The sequence below is a fragment of the Ornithorhynchus anatinus genome, chromosome 3 (assembly GCF_004115215.2).
Source record: "Ornithorhynchus anatinus isolate Pmale09 chromosome 3, mOrnAna1.pri.v4, whole genome shotgun sequence".
Taxonomy (NCBI): domain Eukaryota; kingdom Metazoa; phylum Chordata; class Mammalia; order Monotremata; family Ornithorhynchidae; genus Ornithorhynchus; species Ornithorhynchus anatinus.
The window spans coordinates 24,850,174-24,864,922 of record NC_041730.1 but is presented as its reverse complement, the minus strand read 5'-3'; the positions used below and the strand labels follow the sequence as shown (position 1 = coordinate 24,864,922).

At 52.4% G+C, this 14,749-nt stretch overlaps 1 long non-coding RNA gene across 1 annotated transcript; it reads right to left on the bottom strand.

Annotated features, from left to right (window-relative positions):
* Nucleotides 1-8,936: 8,936 nt before the first annotated feature.
* On the bottom strand, nucleotides 8,937-12,745 carry LOC114810190. The gene is made up of 2 exons (XR_003757913.2): nucleotides 12,603-12,745; nucleotides 8,937-9,681 (listed from the first exon to the last, which is right to left on the bottom strand). It is a non-coding gene; the product is annotated as an uncharacterized LOC114810190 (long non-coding RNA).
* Between the last annotated feature and the right edge of the window lie 2,004 nt (nucleotides 12,746-14,749).

The window sequence follows — 14,749 nt, the reverse complement described above, 5'->3', positions numbered from 1 at the left end:
GGTTGGGTGAGAAGGTGAGCCCGGGGCCACCGAAACCCCGGGGCAGCAGCTGTCAAACGAGCAGATTCCCAAACCAGTTAGGAGGCGGGCACGTGGATTCAGTGTCATGGAAAAAAATACTCTGCCTAAGCAGCCTGTGGCCCGCCCCTTCTACGTTAAGTCACCACAAACCGGATCAGTTTTGAATCCCTCTAAGGTTAGCTGGCTAAGAAGTCAGATGTCATTGGTGTGTTAAGACACCGGCGGAAGATTCCTTCAAATCTTTTCAACTTTTACATTTTTCCCGGGCCAACACGGCCTTTAGCTAACAAGGTTCTTCAGCCCCAGTTGCCTCCATTTGGGGGATCTGAATATGGGAAAATGAGCCACTGGTGTCGTGTGCAAATCCAAGGTCCTCAGGGTAGAGCCTGTACACAGCACGACTTCTCCACCTGTCTGTTTTGTGACCTGGGGCAAGTCACTTAACTTCTCTATGCCTCCATTACCTCATCTGTGAAATGGGGATTAAGACTGTGAACCTCATAAGGGACAGGGACTGTCCCCAATCTGATTAGCTTGCGTCTACTCCGGCTCTTAGTACAGAGTCCGGCACAGAGTAAGTGCTTACTAAATATTTTTAAAAAAGACTGAAGGGCTACTTGGTGGTTGTCGTCGATGAGAGCTCTTCCCCTCTTGTCCCACGGACGGATTCTGAATGGTAAATCTCACTAATCCCCCTGACAATGAAACTTCCAAGAGGCCCACTGTCTTCCTCCAGCACTTAGTACGGGAGGGAATTGAGCGTAGCCAAGCTTTCTTGAATCAAGGCTCCGTCTACCTACCTGAAGATGGATTTGACTTCCCCAAAGAGAGCTCATTCTCCCTCCGGGGTTTGTAAGGACTTGGAAACTGATGCCTATTCCTGGTTGGGATTATTTAGGGGGCACAGGGGCACAGTTCCCCAAGTCTGCCTAACAGTTTGGAGTTACCGAGTGAGGGAACTCCTGGCTGATATTGGAAGGTGCAGCCACTGGAGAGCCCATCTGGAAGGTGGAGCCATCAGAGTTGCATTGGCCACTGTGCTTTCCCCCCACCTTGTCCAAGTCGAGAAGGGCAGACCCTGGACCACAGTGGGGACTGGGAACTCTGATGTCAGCTAAGGTTCACGCTAACGATTAGGAGGTAACTCTGAGTTTTTGACCCTTGGCTAAGAACTGGTACTTCCTGGCTTTCGTCCTTTCAGACGGGCCCCTCGGCTACAAGGCCTCCATTCAGACTCACCCAGATGCTCAAGCCCAGAACCTGCAGAATTTAAGGGTTTGCCCAGCGGAGATCAGCCGCAACCCAGCAAGGAATTGGTTCTTGAGAAGAAGGGAAGATAGGTCGTCCTGAATTTTTATTTCTAGATTCCAGCCTCTGTCTTCAGAAGCACTATCACGCCGGCATCGATAAGGGTGGCAAGGGCCAGGAGGGCAGTTAAAAATGCTATGGGCAGATGGATTAAGTCAAAGCTGGACTAGAATGTCGGAGTGGGAAGGAGGTGGAGAGGTGCACAAGAGGAAAGAGACAACTGTAGTAACCACGGTGGCGGTCTGTTCTTTTGCCTATGGGCGGCCACGTTAGCTTTAAGAGAGGAGATCCTCTGTCATTTTGTTTTACCGATACGGGCGTTTTAAGGTTTAGGAAAACGGCTAGGAAATGTTTTCTCCACCTTGCTACCGTTTCCGCCGGTAACAGTAATGCCCCATATGGCTGCGGCTCCCTTTGCCTGAGATTTCTCAAGGAGAATCGGAAACCGTGGTCTCTCTCATCTCCGCGATACCCTCCGAGGCAGGGGGTGGGGATAATTATCCATTTGACAGATGAGAAGAACGAGGCCCGGTGAAGGTAAGCGGCCTTCCCCGGGACCCACAGCCGTCGGACTCCAGATGGGGAACGGAACTGCAGCCTGCTGAACTCCAGACCCGGGTTGACCGCCGGATCAGACCGCCCGTACCCGGCTTGACCATCCGGAGGTCGGTAGATTACAGAGAGGCGAGAGGGTTGAAAGAGAGGGCTGGTTACTCCCGCTCTTTGCCCTCTAGGTGCCACGTTTAAACTCACAACCGCAGCGGGGAGTGGGCCTCCCCTCCCCGACCCGGCCTACGGGGCTATGAGCGATAAAACCCAACCCGGCGGCTGGAAGGGACCAACTCCAAGGAGCTCATCGGCGGTATTCCTCCATTTTTTTCCCAGGAGGACTCAGTTGAGGTGCCGGAAAACGGAAGGCAGCAGAAGGTCCGGAACTCCAGGGCGGGAGAGCTTCACCTAGCTATGGCCTCAATGCAGAGATTTGAAAAAGAGCAGAGAGTCCCTGTCGACCGACTGCTTGCAACTGCTAAGGAAGAGTCATTGTGCTCTGCTGCTCCCTCTACTGGCTCTTTGCTAAAACTTCAGTGTCGGGTCTTCTGCCCGGAGCTGTTTCCCCCCCCCCCCAACCAACCCAACCTCTGGCCCCAATCTAGGGGGGTCATCGGCTAGAAGCTATTTGAAGGTGTTCCCCGGTAACTCCCTGGCCATCGTGTGCCGGTTCCTTTCCCCGTAAGACCAGGGAATGCTATAGGACGTGCAGGACCTCTGTGATGAAGCGATAAGGGAGGGCTGGATGAGCCCGGGTAGGGTCTTCGTCGGCCTTCTGCCCAGTGGCTCCTCAGGGGTCCAGGTGAACGTAGTTGGCGAGCAGCAGCCCGGGTTCTGACCTCCGTTTCTTGATGCCGGGCGTCTGAGGAGCGGCCCAACTGCCCTCTCCCCTCGGGGCCGGATTCCAGGCCCCGGATCTTGAATCCGCACAGGGATCTCGGCGAGTGAAGCAAGGAGCTACCCAGCCCCGAGCCGAGACCCCTGTTCTGAGGGTAGAGGATTTCGGCCACGGTGGGGCCAGGACTACATCCACAGTGAGGGGCGACGTGATTACTGTCGGGGAGGAACGCCGGCCAAGAAGGCCACGTTTTCCCAGTTAAGATGGAGAAGAGGATAAGGAAGGTGTGTCACGTTGTGTCTGGTTGGGAGTAGAAGGTTGGAATGAAGGTGCTCATGAGAGGTTAAAGCCTCCACTCCTCCACCCCCTCCACACACACGTACACGCACCTTGACTTGCGGGGGGAAGTCCGTACCTTTCCGTCCCAAATGAAAACCTCGAAGCCGGAGGGAGTTGCGGTTGATTGCTCTTTGGCTCGGCCTGAAGCATGAGTGATGTTAATCGGAAGTGGCGCGCCCTTCCTTGGCCCCCCGTATCATAGTGGTCAATCGGGCAGTGGTATTTGTCGAGCACTTACCGTATGCAGACCACTGTACTAAAACCTCGGGAGAGACCGATTCAACAGAGGTGGTAAACACGATCCCTACCCTGCTAGAGCTCGGGGAAGGCAGCGGGGCAATTAGCTCACCCACTCAAAATGCAACATCTGGGCCTAACCAAGCCCTACAAGCATCTCTTGTATACTTCCTCTGATGACTGTCTCCGAGGGCTTTTAGGGTGCTGCTAAATCGTTTAATCTCCACTCCTTCTCTGGAGAACCCCTATTTTCCCATTCTTACGATTCACCAGAAGGTGTGCTGTAAAGAATGCCCCTCCTTCCTGGACAACTTAACTCTCAGACACCACACTGTCTTCTTCTCAGAATAGCAGTAGTAAGAAGATAAAGATGGTATTTATCCAGTGCAGACTAATTGCCAAGTGCCGGGGCAGACACGAGAAAATCAGGTCGGATGCAGTCCCTGTCCTATGTGGGGCTCATATCTAAAAGGCAGGGAGTACAGGTATTTTAACCCCATTCTACAGAGGAGGAAACCAAAGCATAAAGAGGTTAAGTGACCTGTCCAGGTCACAGCAGTCAAGTGGCAGAGCAGGAACTAGAAGCTGGGCCTCTTGGCATCCTGTCCCATGCTCTTTCCACTAGCCCATGCTGCTCTCCTGGGCCAATGACACTGACACGGTCGTCTTATGAAATGCAATGACATTAAAGTGGAGTCAGAGCCTTCACCTTGATTCTGGTTCTCCCTATTTCAGTAGAGAAGTGATAGGACCAGGGCAGAGGACAGAACTTGGGGCAAAATGGCTGACACAGCGACTCCGCCTTCAAAGCGTTCCCTGGAGTCATTGGTTCCAGGAACCGAGTAGATTCTGCTGTTCCCTGGGAGAGGTAAGCTCAGGGAGCCCCAGGCGAGTGCTCCAAAATGCTCTACCCACATCCCTGGGTAAGAAAATAGTGTATAAGAAACGTTCCATACCAAAAGGATCTTCCCGTGAGCTTCTCAACAGAGCCCTCAGGCAGAGTAGCTCTGGTGGGCCTGGGTCCCTGATCTTCCCTCTCCCAATCAATCATCAGTCAATCAGTGATATGTATTGAACACTTACTGAGTGCAGAGCATTTTGTACTAAAGGGCTTGGGAAAGTACAATGTAACAGAGTTGGTAGATGTGATCCCTTCCCACAAGGAGCTTACAGTCTCCTAGCCCATCATAAAAGTCATTGTTTTTGCTGTACTTTAATCCCGGCGAGCCAGGAACGCCATAAATATGGCTTCTGTGAGAGGCATAATCCCAGGCTTCCTAATTCTCTAGGATCGGGAATCCACGTTCTTAAGGGTAGGGCTCGAAAACAATTAGTCAAAATCCCCGCCTCCTCTCTGCTTAGAAATGAACAGGCCCCCTGTCACGCCGGCAAATCCGTGACAAACCCTGGAGACCATGGGACGACAAGAACAAAACATCCTTAAAGAGGCAGTGATGCTCGAAGGACCTTCCCAGTGTGGAATTTTGACCCCATGTCCCTTTCATTTTTGCTTATTGTAGGAGCATCAAGGAACAAGAGAAGACCAGATGAGTTTTCAAATCAGTCCTCACACTCTCAGGAAAGACACCTCATCTTTCGCCTCAGGCTCCGCATACACATGGAGTTGTTCCTCTTCATTTCAGTCGGGCCCTACCATCCCTCCTCGCTACCCACAGGCCCTCCCATCCCTCCTCGCTACCCACCACAGCACCCAAGTGATCCCTTCTGCCCGATACCCACCTCTGTCCCCCTGCCCTCACCGATGGAAAGATTGGCTTCCATGTTACAAGTACCGCTCTGAATTCAATTCAGCGGGTGAGTGGCGGCTTCCCCTCTCTCGTCCCCTCCTGGCCCATTTCCCTTTTGGAGGAAGGTCCTTGGGCTCAGATCCGCCTTTAGTTCTAGTTTAGCCTTTAGTTCAGTTTAGCCTTTAGCCTTCAGTTCTCGCCTTTAAGAGCTAGAAGACTCTAGAAGATGAGTATTGGCTTTGCATTCTCCACCTTTCAGCCGGTCCTGTTGTCAGTAATCTTATGATGTTTTCAAAAAGGGGATTAAGACTGTGTGTGAGCCCCATATGGGATGTGGACTGAGTCTAACCTGATTTCCGTACATCTACCCAGGCACTTGAGCAGCGCCCGGCACATCGTAAGCACGTAACAAATACCATAAAAAGTGGCATCTCTGTCACAGAGGAGTTTGTGTTACACCTGTAGGCTCTTCCCCATTGAATAATCTCAGGTAGAACTGGCCGAGTGACTAAAGGTGGTTTGCCCAGCTTCTGCAACTGTACCTGTCAAGGGCCCTTCAGTCCCAGAAAGACTTATGTGACCTTGTGGATAGAGTACGGGCTTGGGAGTCAGATGGACCTGGGTTCTAATCTCAGCTCCTCCAGTTGTCTGCTGTTGACCTTGGGCAAATCACTTAACTTCTCTGTACTTCATTTACCTCATCAGCAAAGTGGGGTTTAGGACTGTGAGCACCACGTGGGACATGAGCTTTGTCCAACCAGATTAACTTGTACCTACCCCAGTGCTTAGTACAGTGCCTGGCACATAGTAAGGGCTTAACAGATACCATTAAAAAAAAAAGTTTTTAGGTGATTCTAATCCCTAGGAACTTGGGGGCAATCAAGGGTTTCGGATAATAGCAATAATAATAATTACGGCATTTCTCAAGCGCTTACTATGTGTCAGGCACTGTACTAGGCCCTGGGGTGGATATACGCAAATCGCGTTGAACACAGTCCCTGTCCCGCATGGGCTCACAGCCTTAATCCTCATTTTACAGATGAGGTAACTAAATCACAGAGGAGTTAAGCGATTTGGCCAAGGCCACAGAGCAGACAAGTGGCAGAGCCGAAATCACCTGTAGGTCAAGCCTGAGGTAGTGTCCAGGTCTCAGATTGACCAGATTCTACCAGATCTAATGGAGGGTTCTCCCCATGCAGCCAAGACTCACCTGGACTGTTGACGATCCTTCAGATCTGGAATGATCCATCCTAGTTGAGACCCATCCCTCCAAAGACCATCCCCAAACTCAACTGGACTCTGGGTGAGGAAGGTAGTTTCCAGGTGAATAGTCTTCCCAGATCTCATTACTTGCTAGCCATTGCTTTGGGAGTTGGGTTCTCGGGATTTCCAACATGCTCAGATGATTTCTTTTCCTTTCCTCATTAATGGTATTTTTTTCTCTTCCAAGTAAAATCAGGTTTGCAGCTGGGTAGGCCGAGATCCTTTGTCTTCCAAGAATTGACATCATCCCAGGGGCCCAACCTTGTGACTCTGCCACAGCCTTGTAGATGTCAGAAGCACTGACCAGCCTAGAAAACAAAATGGCCCACCCCTTCTCCCCTTGGGCAACACAAAGTTTGGTTTACTGAGAGGGTACTACGTGTGTGTGTGTGTGTGTGTGTGTGTGTGTGTGTAGTTGGGTAGGTATTTACAGATAGGTATAAAGTAAAATTGTTTACCGCCGGCTTTCCAGAATTTCAAACCGATAGACTAGCTGCTTGACTGCTGTAATCCTACCTAACGGATCACTGCCCTGTAGGGCCTCCTTAGTTTCAGCCCACACACTAAAGCCCCTTTCATCCTTGGTCTTTCACTTGGATTGTCCAGTGAGGAGTCACAGTGAACGATCTATTAGGAAGGGTTGTATCTCCCATCCCCCCTCATCTAAGACTTTCCCTCCGCCTCATCTTTAGCTCACTTGGTTCTGGTGCTCCTGAGAAGCGTAAGATGGTAAGGACCTGCTGTTCTCTTGGTGGAGGTGGTGGTGGGGGGGGGGGGGGGTGATTTGGGGATTTATTTTTTAAGCGGTAATTCCTTCCCGAGCAGTCCTTGACTTCACCTGTGAACCCTCCACCAGTCTGAAGGAAAGAAGAGCCCTCTCCCTCTCGCACAACTCGTTTCCTTATTCTGTTCCACTGGCATCTCGGGTCCTGCTGAGACAACTTCAGGACCTCCGTACTCGAGACAGTTGAATCCCGAGCCTGTGAAAGATGAGTCCCTCTATCTAGCCACTCCCTTTGTTCCGTTCATCCCATACTTTCTCTCTTCGGTCGAAGTTTATGAGGCTCCGCCACGAGTGATTGGGAGGAGGATGGAGGAGGTTAAGAATCACTCGCGTCTAAAAGTTGATGCCCGCCCTGTAGTCAGATCAGTGTGGGAGCAGGTCGGATGGGTGGGGCCTTCCCCTCACCTCGCGTCGGTGTCCTTTAGTGACTGTAGTTGAGAGAAGGTAGGTGGGGACTTCGGGAACCTAAATCCTTCCCCTCTGCTTCCGAATGGGCCCTAGTAATCCCACGGCCATCCCTCAGAACGTCGTGGTTCGGATTTGGAGAAAGACTGAGAGCAGCTCAGGGATAATTACTGAAAAGTGCCCGCCGAGGAGCTGTCCCGGGTGCTCATAGAAGCGGCTCTCGAGATCCACTGGACTGACTGCCCGTTTCGAAGAGCCCGGGATCTGATTTTCCCAACACCTGCGGGTTCAAGGAGCCTTCCATTGTGCCTACAACTTAGCAGGGTGTGAAGGTGACACTCCCTGTTTCCCTGCTTCCTTATGGAATCAAAGGTCAAATTCCCAAAGGCAATGTTAAAGTCGCCCAGCCCAGTAAGTCCAGGAGGGGTTGGGGGTGGGGGTGATGGCGGGCGGGGGGCAAATCTATGCTCGGGTTGCCTAGGGGAGGCCCGCCGGCCTTGGAGGAGGTTGCCATTTTGGACGGGTTCCATGTCGCTCTCTGAATTCCCCGGGCCCCTCGGCTGAGGGCGGCAGCTCAGCCTAGAATGGGGCAGGGCAGACCCGAGCTGCCTGCCCACCTCTTGACTCAGAGAAGACAGAGATGACCAGATCCTTTCGGGCCTGGGGTTGGAAGTCCTCTTCTGGGGGTCGTTGGAGCCGGGCTCTTCTGTCGACAGGTGAGGAGCCAGTCGGTTGCATCCAGATGGCCCTCCCATCCCGGGCGGGGAGGAAACGGGCCACAAGTGATTTACCGTAATCAACCCGGAAAGGAGGTAGGGGACGTAGCGGGAGATAAGTAGGTGGGGAGGGGAGGCCGGATCAGTTACCCCTCTGAGGTAAGGAGAATCGGTGACTGGGTGATTTTCGTTTTGCTCTGGTGAAGGCCCGGAAGGGTGTCGCCGACAAACCTCACGGCCCTGTGGGTAGGTTGCCTTCTTCGAGGAGCCCATTATTCCCAGGGTTCTAAACTGACCCTTACTTACATGGCGTGATACTGAGGGTGGCACTCCGTTGGGCGCCAGCCCCGGGGCCACGACTAGAAACCGCGAGAAGCGTCAGGGCCTAGTGGCTAAAGCGCAGGCCTGGGAGTCCCAACGACCTGGGTTCTGATCCCAGGTCTACGGCTTGTCCGCTGCATGACCTTGGGCAAGTCATTTAATTTCTCCGGCCCCCAGTTACCTTATCTTTAAAATGGGGATTAAGACTGTGAGCCCCATATGGGTCACGGAGCGCGCCCAACCTCATCCAGTTATAGCTACCCCAGCGCTTAGTACGGTGCCTGGCACACAGTAAGCGCTTAACAAATACCGTAAAAATAGCTCAAAAGAAGCTGCTGCAAGCCATGGCCTAATTCTCTATCCCCATCTGTGTTCTATCGAGTGACATAAAATAATGCTACGTGGTGCACATTTAAATTACGTGCTTTAATACGCTGACCACCGATGAATGATCTAACACCTATACACACCCTCTGGAGGGTGTGAATGTATCTGTCTGTACGTGTAAATCTAGGGCGTGTATATATTTCTACCCCTATAGATCCACTGTGCCTTTAAACACACGCTTAGCCTGACATTTTCATTAATCCGAGAAGACTTCATTGAAACTCTGCGAACGTGGTATGTTTTCCAGTCTGTCTGACCACATCTGGCGACCCCATGTGATAATCCATCTTCAGTGCAAGTACTAGAGGCGTCTTCCTCCCATTGATATTTCTCCTGACTGCAGGACTCCCCACTGCCGCAAAGGCAATAACATACATACATACGTAGAGCTAAAAATAAAAAAAAGCTGGCGACGAGTTGTTTTTTTAGCATGTCCTCAATGCCGACTCCCTCTGTCCTCAAAAAACAGCAGAGCCTAGTGGGGTGATGCAAACGTTGTCCTGGTGGTTCAGGTTTGCTCCCGTCTGCTGACGGGCAGGGGAAAGTGGGCGAGGACAGGGAATCCGTTTTTAAAGGAGAATCTTCCTCCGAGCCAATTCAAGGCTGTTCTTCCAGGGGGTGGAGATGAGGAGGCCATCAGAGGGGGAGGGAGAGGATGTTCCCGATCTGATTTCTTCTCTGGAGCCCTTTCTTCACGGCCAAACCCTGCCCAGCTCCCTGAACTCCAGGGACTCTCAGTTTATAGGCATTAAGGAAACTCATTGTCTGCAAAAAAAGTTAATAATTGACTTAATAAAAGGAAAGGGTGGGACCTGGTGGAGGCCTGTGCGTTCAAAGGGTAGAGTAAATACATTCGATCTGACTTCTCAAAGGCCCAGAAGAAGTAAATATAGGTGGCTGGTTGTGTGTGTGTGTGTGTGTGTGTGGGTGAGAGAGAGAGAATGAGTGTGAGTGTGAGTGAGATTTTACTCTAATCCATTGATCTGGAAAAACTATTTCCACCTTCATCAATCAATACGTCTTTTGTCTTGCCGGTGTGTGCTCGGGTTGCGTTACATGCTGGAGATCTCAGGTTTATTAAAAAAAAAAAGCTCTGTGCTTTGTCATCCTCAACAAACAAGAAGCTTCATTCAGATCGGTTTAAAAATAGCAGCAATCTATTGCGCTTGCCTTTTGGGGGCTTATTTTAAGGGAAAAGGAAAAGATCCCTCGGCCTTTATATTGAGAGGGAGGGAGGGAGAAAGAGGGAAGTCAACTCCCTTGGAAAGGCCTGATAATCTCTCCAAGACTAGACATCGCTGAGTTTGTTGGATTTTTCCGTCCCCAAACCTTTCAGCAAAAGTTATTTGTTTGATAATGCCCTCAGGCAGGGTATTTATAGAGATGTGTTTGATTTGAGGGCGATACTAAGAGGAGAAACCATCCCCACCAACTCTCTCCACCTTTCTTCCATTCCCTCCCCCTCCCCCCGCAAAAAAAACCACCCCTCCTTCTGGCTAGCAGACCCTTGTCCTGGGGTGCCCGCCTGGTCATTGCTCCTGGAATAGCTGAGTTGGTCGTCAGCGAGAGACTCTGGTGCAGCCGAGTGTGTGTGTGTGTGTTTAATTGCAAATGTATTTGTTAGGCTCTGGGGGTCGGTCTGTCTGCCTGCCTGCCTGCCTGCCTGTCTGTCTGGACCCCGGATCATTGGTTTCTGGGAAGCTGTGGCAGCCTGATTCCGTGGGAGACCAAGCAGGGGTGCGTGGGCGCAGGAAATAGAAAGAGGGAGAGGGAGGGCGAGAAAGAGGAGAGGGAGAGAGAGGGAGAGAGGGAGAGGGAGATGGAGAGAGAGACATAGAATCTGTTATTTGCGTCACTCTAGGAGACGGGGCTATTTGCCTGACAAATATACAGAATTAATCCCAGTTTTATCAATATCTGTCTTTGGTACAGTAGCCAAATGCAACGGGGAGGGGAGGAAGATGCTTTTGCTCTCGCTTTGCAGAATCATCCTGCTCTGCGTGACTGGGTTCATTTGGGGAGGGGGCTGCTGAAATAGACTCCTTCCCACCCCCACCCCCCCCAAATTGTGCATGCACTCGCTCAGACGTTGCAGAGCGTGGTGGTGCATCTTTCTATGCAGTTGCCCAGCCCCGAGCCTGGGGCTCTGCTGCTTCTCGCTCAATGTATTTTGCAGCGCAGAGAGCTCTCTGAGCAGAAGCATCTTTTCTGCTGAACTGGACCCTCTAAAGAGGAGAATCTGCACGTGACGTCAATAGCTGATAACTGACGCAGCCTTGCAAAGGAGACTCAAGACGGCTTCTATGCAGCGCCTTAATGAGTCTATTTTCTTCAATCCCCTAGTAGTGAATTACTAGAACGCAAAACACACACACACATACTTGAAAACATACATTTCTGGGAGCATTATGCTCCATGCACAAAGCGGTTTTTGCAAAGCCTGGGTGTGTGTCGGGGGGAGGGTGGGAAAGAAAGCTTTATCTTCTCCTTCTTCATTTTGAAATCTCGATACCGGGTAGCTCGGATCTCCAAAACCTTCTTCCTTCGGAAGCCCCTCCGAGGAAGCAGTCGGGGACTCCCTCAGGCACACGGTTAATCTGTTCAATGGAGGCATGCCGTTTAAATCAGAAAAAGCAAGCACTCCGATCCAGGCAGCACGGCAACACAAGGAGATGCTTGCAACAGGCAGAGAGGCAGAGAGCTAGCGAGACGGGAGTGTGGCAGGGGGTTTGTGCAGGAGGCTAGTATGGAAGGCACCGGGGTGTTTTTCTTTTTTAAAAAATTCTCTGCAATGATGCAACTGTGGATAGGGGTGCAGAAAGAAGTAAGGGGGGAACTTAATGCACATTGAATGTTTTGGACTTAACGTTCCAGCGAAATGCCTTTGTGTGTGGATGGGTTTTTTTCAGTACTTGCTAAAAATAGCATCGGGGTTTGATCGTGTTCCAGAAATAGACCGAGGGCCGTACTGGCATAAAAAGCCAGCGCGGGTGGAAGAAAACCTGGACATCACCGCATTTTTTTTCAACTCTGTCTGGAAATTAATTGTTGGATTTTTCCTCTCCTCTCCCCATCCCTCTCTCTCTCTCTCTCTCCCCCGTCTCTCTCCCCTGTCTGTTTCTCTTTTCCCTCTCAAGGAGTTCCCGTTTGGGTAAGTGATATTATGTCATGTGCATGCTGCAGACGGGAGTGAGTATGAACCGGTATTTACTCTATGCATGCTCGGGTCTTATATTTTGGTTGGGTTTGGTGGGTCGTTTTGTTGGGTTTTTTTTTAGGCGGTGGGGGGACGGGACGGGAGGGGGGATTCTTGTGTGCATAATGAATTTGGTGCATGCAAGGAACGGAGAGATAGGGAATTCTGGCAGAACGGGGGATCACCCTGATGGTAAATCTCTGAATCGATAGCAGCTGTAACTCTCTCTCTCTCGCTCTGTCGGCGCTGTTGAGTCTCTCTGGCGCTTTTTCTCTCTTTCTCCCCCTCCCCATAATCTTGTGGCCAGCCTGCCCACCCCGGCTAGATTAATACCAACAAGTCCTGATATAGATGTAGAGTGCATGGACCGGGGGTGGAGAGGGGGGAACGGGGAGGGGAGGGGGTCACCTCGACCGTCTCCACACCCAGACAGGAAAACTTCCAACCCCCCCCCCTCCCCCCCCAGCGCCCCCCTCCCCTTCCCCCTTACCCCTTGAGCTCAGCCTCCGCGCAGCGCTGTGGCGCGCCCGCCGGGAGCGGTCCTCTGGACCCAGGTGCTGAAATCGTGCTGCCTTTAGCCCGGTCATTTTGGGGCTCCGGGGGGGTGGGAGGGGGCGTGTGTGTGTGTGTGTGTGTGTTTGGTGGGAGAAGGGAGTGTGTGTTTGTCTCCCGATCTGCTGTAGCCTTGCCTGGAGGGGGTGGGGGCAGAGGAGGGGCGGGGTAATGATGTTCAAAGGGGATTGTCGTGACTCCGGTGCGAACTTTGGGGAGAAGGAGGTGGGAAGGGGTGGAAAAGGGGAGAGGAAAAGTGGAGGAGACTCTATGTGTTTGTGTGTGTGTGTGTGTGTGTGTGTGTGGAGGGGAGAGAGGGAGAGGGATTCAGAAGAGGCACCGACCTTGCTCTCCAGGAACCCAGAGTGTGAAGCCCGGGAGCTTCCCCCCTTCCGTGCGTAAAGAGCCGATCCCATCCCGGGCTACGCCTCGGAGTCGCCCGCTCTTTCCCGCCCGCGTGTTTGAAAGATTTGTACCTGATGATGGCGATTCGCAAAATAAGAGGCTATAGGTTGCTATGTTCGGACCCCCCCCTTCTCCTCCCACCTCGTTTTTCACCCTACTCTCCCTCTAAGGGTCCCCACCCCGCCCCGACCTGGTGTCACCGATGGGCGTGCGTGGGTGTGGAGGCGTGGGTGCCTTTTTTTGTCGTCGTCGTTATTTCTCTTCTCCTTCCTTCGCGTCCTATATCCTCCCCAGATGAGTTGGTGGGATGACTGAATTAGAAGCGAAGGCACAGGGGTCTGCTGTTGCTGTGATGCGTAAAGGAGCCAGGCGGGGTAACCTCTCCGAATCCCGGGGGCCCGAGCCGAGCAGGGCAGGGAGGGTCACTCGCCTTCAAGTTCCCGGGTGCGATTAGGAAAAACCGTCAATTCCGGGAGGGCCGAGGGTGGGGGGAGTCAACACAAGCAAGCTGCATTACAACAGGCGCCCCCCACCCCGCACCCCAGACACGTTGCCCGCACATCTCTTGATAGGTAGAGCGAGAGAGAGACCGAACACTTAAACACAAAAGACATCCATTCTCATTAACTCCACTGGAGAAGGAAGAGGGGGGAAAAAAAGGAAAATGCATTCCCAAGCTGGCCAGAAGGGGTGGGATGCCCAAGGAGGGGACGGGGGCTTTAACCACAGTCTTAGAGACCTGCAACCCGTGAGGATGTTTAATGGGAAGGGGGGTGGAAAGCGCAGGCAAGAGCGAGGAGGGGAGAGAACGGGTCGGTTGCCGGAGAGGCAGGCAGCCGAGGGGCTGTAACGCAAGAGGAAAATGGAGAGGAGAAGCTTCCTTCTCGGCACCGACGGCCGAAAGCCAACACGAACACAGCCCGAGGCTCCTGGGGTTCTTTGCCCCCTTCCCAGAGGAGCTGGGTGGTGGTCGGAGGGAGGGAGGGAGGAAGGATGGGGGAGATGCAGCCCTACCCTCCAAACTGCTGCTGCTGCTGCTGCTGCTGCTGAGGATGATGATGATGATGATAAGGAGGAGGAGGAGGATGATACAACCAGCCTCCTGCTCTGGCATCTCACCCAAATCCAACCCCGTGGAACTCCAACACGCCCCCCCCCCCCACCTCCCCAGGCTCCGTCTAATGTCATTCTTGAGGCAGCCCTCCCCTCCCCCGCCCTCTCCCCCACAAAGTCCCAAGATTGCGTGGTCGTGTTTACAAATCCGGCCACATTGGGAAAGAAAGAGAAAAAAGGGAGGGGAGGGCGGGGCTGGGGGGTGTGTGGGGGGGGGAGAGACGAGACAATAAAAAGCGGTCGCAACACGTGGAGGCAATTACTGTAACAGCCTTAATCTCTGGCTAGAAGTCATCTTTTAAAAAAAGCCCATGTCCTCGTTTCCCCCCTTCCCCTTCCCCTTCCCCTGCTCCCTGCCCCCTCCCCAATCTCTTGACACAATGCACAAGTTTACCCCGAACTGGATCCTATTAAATAATTCAATGGTGGCGGTGTAATTTTGGTTGGAACCAGCACGGATTCCCAAGTCGTGACTGCAAAAAGTGAGTAATGCGCTCCGGCTGCGTCACGGCTCCAGTCACAGTTCATTCCGAACTGAGAAGGAATCGTGACTTCGACTGGAGACGT